The following is a 7,396-nucleotide window of genomic DNA, read 5'->3' as shown; positions in this document are numbered from 1 at the left end:
CATGACTATTCATAGCAGCATTATTCATAAGTGGAAATAATCCAAGTGTCCATTGGCAGATGAATGGATATATAAAATGTGGTCCACCCATATAATGGAATATTAAAAGAAAGGAAGCTCTGATTCGTATGAACATCGAAGACATGATGCAGAGTGAAAGAAATCAGACACAAAAGATCACAAGTGACATGATGCCATTTATATGAAATGTCCAGAATAAGTAAATCCTTAGAGATGGAAAGTCAATTAGTGGTTGCCAGGAACTAGAGCCCAGGAGTGGGAGGAATGGGGTGGGAAAGAAACTGTTTATGGGACTTTTTTGGGGTAATGACGTGTTCTAGAATTAGTGGTGGAGGTTGCACAACTTTGTGAATATACTAAGATCCATTAAATTGTTCATTTTAAAAGGGTGCATTTTATGGTATGTGAATTAGACTCCAGTTAAGAGAAGGTAAGGGGTGGGATGGGCTGGCAGAGGGACCTGGTGCAGAAGCAGTGGGAGAGGGGTGGGTGCAACTCAAGAAGGGACTAGGCAGGGGCCAGAACCCCACAGGGCATTGCGGGCCAAGGCAGCAACCTGACTGGGCTTGCACTTTAGGAAATCTCTCCTGACCTGCAGTGTGAAGATGCTCCTCCAAGCCGACTCTCTCCTGACTAAAGCCAGCCCCTCCTCCTGCTGCAGGTTGGCCTACCTGGGTCCCTGATGCTGCCACACACTGGCTCAGGCAAGGCCTGGTACTACCCTCCTGGTGCTTGCTCTAAACCCTTTAGCCACTCCCTACTATGACTTGGAATCTTGGAATCCCAACATTTTTGCATGGTGCACACACCCCTGCCAACCTCACCTCCTCCCATATCGAAGTCCCTCCACACACTTAACCCACAAGGAGCACCTACTTCTTCCTGCCTGTCTTTGCACATGCTATTTCCTTTGACTGGAAAGGAATTCTCCAAGACTTGGTTTGAGTTTTTTTTCTGTGAAATATTTCCTGCCAACACCCCACCTCTAGTGTCCTGGTTCATTTCTCTCTTTTCTCTCCCTGAAAATACCTACTCCCTACACCCCAGCCCAAGACATATTCTATGGCAATTACTTCTATATATGCCTGCCTGCCCTACTGGGTCATTCTGAGTATAAGGCCTGTTTTCTTAATTTTCTATTCCAAGCCCACAATGCAGCAACTGACATTTAGTTAGGTGCTCAATAAAGGTCTGCTAAATAAATGAAGATAAAAATATCTGTGCTGTTCAGGCAGGGGATCAAGGTCAACATCAACAGTAATAAGTCATGTTAAGAACATGTACCCTTGATATAATGAGATGAGAAGGGTACTTCACACCTATGTCTTTCTCCCCAGAAAACATCACCCAATTTAACTATGAGAAAAACTGATGGCATATCCCGATTAGGGGACATTTTAGAAAATTCTGACTAGTCCTCAAAATTTTCAAGGTCATAAAAAACAAGGGAAGTCTGAGAAAGTGTTCCATCCAGGAGAAGCCTAAGATATGATGATAAAATGTGTGGGATCCAGGATAGGGTTCTGGAACAGAAAAAGGATATTAGGAAAAAACTAAGGAGATCTGAATAAAGTGTGGGGTATAGTTAATGATAATGAATCAATATTGGTCCATTAATTATAACAAAGGTACCAGACTAACCTGGGATGTCACTAATAGGGGAGTCTTCAGGAACTCTCTGGACTATCTTCTGACTTTTCTGTAAATCTTAAACTGTTCTAAAATATAAAGTCTATTTTAAAGATAAAGAAGTGACTATATACCAGTGTAGACAGAAAAGTAAAGGACAGGTCTAACACATGAGAGGTGTCACCTTGAGCAGAAGGTCACTCAAAAGGTCCCTTAACTAGGCTGTAGGGGAAGAAAAATTCACACTTGGATTTCTGACTCACGAGCCTCTGCCCTATATTGATCTGCTGTGTTGCCAATCTCTCCGCATTCTTTTTCTTTAGAAATAATACACATGAAGCACTGAGCGTAGTGGGCACTCAGTGAATGGCAGTAATTATTATTACTACTACAGGCCCGGTGCACGAAAATTCGTGCACTCAGGAGTCCCTTAGCCTGGCCTACACCCTCTCATAATCTGGGACCTTGGGTAGGGTCCCTAGGCCTGGCCTGAGATCAGGGCCTATTAGGGCTTTCCTTCCCCTGGCTGCAGGCAGCTGGCCCCACACCAGCCACTGTCACTGCTTGCCATCTGTGCAGCACTGCTCCCCCCTCCCCTGCCACTGGTGGCCTCCCTCTGTAAGCGACAGGCAAGGGGTGTGATGGCTTGCCTGGCCTGGGCCTCCTTCTGCCGGGCAATCGATCACTGACCAGCTGCACACCTGCCACAGGGTTGCTGCCACTGGTGGCCTGGGCCTCCCTCTTTCTTTGCGGGGGGGGCGCGCCAGCCCTGCAAGGGGATGTCTGCCTACCTGATTGCCCCTAACTGCTTGCTTGGGGGCGGGGCCAGCCCTGCGAGGGGGCCATAGTGGTTCTGGTCTCTGGCATTCTGGTTGTTATGCTTTTGGTGGCTGGCCTTTTATTATATAGGATTACTGGTTTTGTTAATCCTCACCCGAGGATATTTTTCCATTGATTTTTAGGGAGAGTGGAAGAGAGGGAAAAACAGAGAGAAACATTGATGTGAGAGAAACACATCAACTGGTTGCCTCCTGCATACGCCCCAACCAGGGCCCTGGCCAGGGAGGAACGTGCAACCAAGAATACATGCCTTTAACTGGAATTGAACCCAGGACCTTTTTTTAAAGATTCAATCTTTCTTTCTTTTTTATTGATTTCAGAGAGGGAGGGAGAGAGAGAGAAAGTGAGAGAGAGACAGAGGGAGAGAAATGATGAGAGAATCATGGATTGGCTGCCTCCTGCACACCCCCTACTGGGGTTGGAGACCGCAACCTGGGCATGTGCCCTTGTCTGGAATCGAACCTGGAACCCTTCAGTCCACAAGTCGATCTTCTATCTACTGAGCCAAACTGGCCAGGGCCGCAGTCACTACTTTTTTTTAAAATATATTTTATTGATTTTTTACAGAGAGGAAGAGAGAGAGATAGTCAGAAACATCGATGAGAGAGAAACATCGATCAGCTGCCTCCTGCACATCCCCCACTGGGGAAGTGCTCACAACCCAGGTACATGCCCCTGACCGGAATCGAACCCGGGACCCTTCAGTCCACAGGCCGACGCTCCATCCACTGAGCCAAACCGGTTTCGGTACAGTCACTACTTTTTAACAGGGAAAGCTACTGAGTGTGTATGCGCCATCTTTCAGAGGTTGGTATTTTCAGAGGCAGGAATAAAGGCCTCAAGTGTCCTTTAATTTTGGCTCCCTTCTCCTCTCTCCCTGGCTTCTGATCCTCCACCTCTAATGATTATGGGGACACAAAATCATTTCTGAATCTGAAGCCTTGAAAGATGACAGCTGACTCCATTTGTCCAGCAGACCATCATGACCCTGCCTGGCTCTAACTTTGGGGAAAATGTCCTGGTGTCCCAGGTCCTATTCCTTGGCAAGGAGTAGGCAACTGATGGGCCAGCTGCCCCCCTAGGTAACATGGAGAGTAGCTGGAATTCAAAAGCAAGTGAGTAGAAGAATGACAGCTCTAAACCAACCAGTCACTTACTGAGTATCTGCTATGTGCCCTAGAATTGCCTGGAACTCAACTGTGAGCAAATACGAGCCCTGCTCTTGTGGGTCTCACGGGCTGGTATGGGAGACAGACACAGATGAAACAATCTCACAAACATACGTGTTGCACTGTAAAGTGGAAGAAAAGTGTAGTGAGTCATGCCAACAGGGCCTTGGAAATCTTCCCAGTAGGGTTCAATCTCTTCCTAGCTGTGGTGGGTTAGTTCTCCTATCTAAACCTCCTTCCTTCCACTGTCTTCGTTTGGCTTCTAGAGCATGTGTACTGCAGGCTCCCCCAGGCAGGTGGATTTTGCTGCCTTTCTGATTCTTCCAACTATGATTGCTCTGACCAGGGAGTTTCCATAGTGTGTGTCTCATGGATCACCTTTGAAACATGCAGGCTTATAGGATGAGGCCCACCAAACGAGGTACGCTTCCCTGAATGCATCATGTTTGCTCCTGCTTCCTGGGCCTCTGGCCAAGCACTCTGGCTGCCTAGAATGCTCCATACATCATACTTGCTCCACCTTCCCTAACACCCCAGAAATGCTCAGGGCCCTTTTCTGCACTCCCCCAGCAGCACGCCGTACACAATTCTGTCTCAGGTTTCCACACAGGAGATAGCAGGCTGTGATGTTAAGGGCATAGTGCCGGAATCCCAGTTTCTCCAGGTTGCCTGGAAGATTAAATGAGATACTATGTAAATGGCGCTTGGCACAGGGCCTAGGACAGTGATGGCGAACCTTTTGAGCTTGGCGTGTCAGCATTTTGAAAAACCCTAACATAACTCTGGTGCCGTGTCGCATATAGAAATTTTTTGATATTTGCAACCATAGTAAAACAAAGGCTTATATTTTTGATATTTATTTTATATATTTAAATGCCATTTAACAAAGAAAAATCAACCAAAAAAATGAGTTCTCGTGTCACCTCTGACACGTGTGTCATAGGTTCGCCATCACTGGCCTAGGACATGGCATGGGCGTGATCAGTGTGCACTAGTGGTTCTACCTCTTGTCTTGAGATGTAGAGAGGGTCTTTAGATGCAGAGCAGGGACAACTTTGACATTCCTTCAGACCCCAATATCTGACTCAATTTCCAGGATGGGGCTTCCCCCAGAATGATCAGTATCTATATTCTGCACAAGAAAGTTGAGATCATGTTCCCCCTTGGCCCCTGTACCCATCAAAGCACATACACAAAAACATAGACCTGTATTCCAGTCTAGGGTATAAGTGCATTGCTATTGTCCACAAGCCCTCCCTGGGAGCCTTCTGACCTCACTGCCTCCACACAAGGTCCCACCTTGGGGAGTCTGTGGGGTTCATTTCTTGTGTACCTCATGACCTTCAGCAGTCTTTTCATTCACTTTTTCCCTTCAGCAAGTGGGTAGAACAAACCTCTCCCTACCCAGCATCAGGGGTCCATGTAGGGGGTGGGGGTGGGCACTGCCAGCAAGCAGGCCTCCTACTGCCCTCTGTCCCCCAACACAGTAGACTATTTCTCAGCCCTGATTCAAGCTGGCTTCCTGAGGGGCAGCATGGCCACAGAGATATTCATTAGTAGTAAGGCATCAACTAATTACAACTAGGAAACCAGGGTGGCTAGTGCTTCTGCTAGCACCCATAGATGGGTGACTGCCCTCCTGAACTCCATTGACTCCTTCCACACCGTGCCCAGAGACAGTCAACACCACATCCTAACCTCACTGGCTCCCATGCAGTACAAACTACTGTTATAAGGATTTATCCCCCCATTTTCCAGGTGGAGAAGTCGAAGTCCCAAGCCAAGATGTGCTTTTTTCTAGGCCATCCAGAATACACTGGTGAACACCCACAAAGAAGCCTGGTCCTGTTTACTTGGGGTTGTCTAGGAATGCTTATGTAGCTTGAAGGAGCCTAGATGGGCAATGCTAGGGCTGGACTGATCTGGAAATATGCATGGGGCGAGGCCCGGGTCTCCTCCTTACTCCCTGCAGTCTGGCCATGCCAGCTTGCCAGTTCTGTAATCTCCTGTCTTCTCTATCTCACCTCATTCTTGTGCCAGGGCCAAGCCACCTGCAGTTTTTTCAAACCACCAGCAGTTAACTGCAGAAGCTCAGGGGAACCCACAGGTTGGACCCAAGGGCGAGGGTGGTGGGGTGGCAGAACAGACAGGAAGAGACAACACAACCCAGAAAGACACAGGCACAGGGGCTTTTAGCTCCATCACAGCCTAGCTGAGGAAAAAAACAGCCCATTTTTCCCCTTCTGAAAATATTCCTTAACAAAGAGCTGTCTGATTCTGACAGGCCCAAACCAGACACGCAGGGTCCCAGATGCCAGGAGAGGAGGAAGCTGTTTCATTTTGGCATAACATACTGGTTGTGGGTGAAAGAACTCACAGGGACTGTCCATCTCCTACTCTCAGCACTCCTGGGGTTCTGTGGGTGAAAGAACTCACAGGGACTGTCAGGGGCTGGGCTGCCCCTGGGCATCAGCACTGGCCCTGCCATCTGAGTAGGTGGGTGTGATGGGGTCAGCATGCTGGTCCTACCAGTCCGGTCAGACTTCAGGACCAGGGCCAGGAGCAGTCTGAACTCCTCTTCCTCGCCAGGGGGTGGAGGGGCATAAATTAGGGGCCAGGCAGCGGTTTTTTTAGGGGGACGGGTGTAGGAGAGAATGTGAGTGTCCTTTCCTTGGAAGAAGGGCAAAGTGGGGAGAGATAGATAAAGGGGAAGAAGCCTGCAGCAGGTGTCCACTGGGCTGGGAGATTCTGGGTCACCCAACCACCTCCAGGGTTCCAGTGGGGATGCTGCCTCAGGTAAGTTGGTGTGGCTGGACAGACTGGCTCCCTGGGGCAGGGCAGTCAGCTCACACATCTGAGTCTCTGCCAGAGCTGGGAGCACTGGGGACTCCAGGAGGACCCGCGAAGGTAAGGTCTGAGAAGGGGTGTTGAAGAGCCCTGTGTGTGTGTGTGTGTGTGTGTGTGTGTGTGTGGTGCCAATTGCCTGGTCTGTGTTGGAGGTCTGAGTTTCTCTGTGTATGTTGGGGATCCAAGTGTCTGATGTGTGCCTGAATGTTTTTTGGGGGGCGGGTGGGAGGGGTTTCACGGGTATTCTCTGTTTGGGAACTGTTGGCAGTATGTGTGTGCTGTGCGTGGCTCTCAGAACAACTGGGGGGTAGTGCTGAGCATGTGATGAGGGTGGACGTCCAGGAAACAGGGATCAAGACGAGTCAAGACCAGGGGTATGTGTGGAGCTCCTGGAGTGTGCGGGGAGGACCCCAGGAGTGCTGAGAGTAGGAGATGGCCAGCAGGCTGAGGTGAGGCCTGTGGGCAGGAATCCTAATTTACAGAGGCTAGGCAAGGGTCAGAAGGGAAGGGCAGGGAGGACTCTGAGGCTGGTGTCCCTGAGGATGGGGCAGGTCTAGGCCCAGAGAGAGGATGGGAAGTGAGAGGAGGGACAGGGTGGTAAGGGGCCTGCAGATGGGAGAGATCCTAAGGGGTGGGTGGTGTCCTGGGCGCGCAGGGGGAAGGTCTGCGGGGTCGGGGCTGGGGAGGCCCTGCGAGGTCCTGGGACGGGTCCTGAAGGTCAGTAAAGAGGGTGGGCGGGGGTCACGGGCCTGAGGGGCACTCCCTGGGCGGGGTGGGTGGAAGTGGGAGGCGCCCGAAAGGGTCCGAGGAAGGGCCCTGAGAAGTCGGGAAGCGTCGGGAACGAGAGTGGGTGGAGGTCCGGCCCAAGGCTGACAACCAGGGTCCAGGCC

This window comes from Myotis davidii, unplaced genomic scaffold (assembly GCF_000327345.1).
Source record: "Myotis davidii unplaced genomic scaffold, ASM32734v1 scaffold770, whole genome shotgun sequence".
NCBI classification, from domain to species: Eukaryota; Metazoa; Chordata; class Mammalia; order Chiroptera; family Vespertilionidae; genus Myotis; species Myotis davidii.
This window is presented reverse-complemented; position numbering follows the sequence as displayed.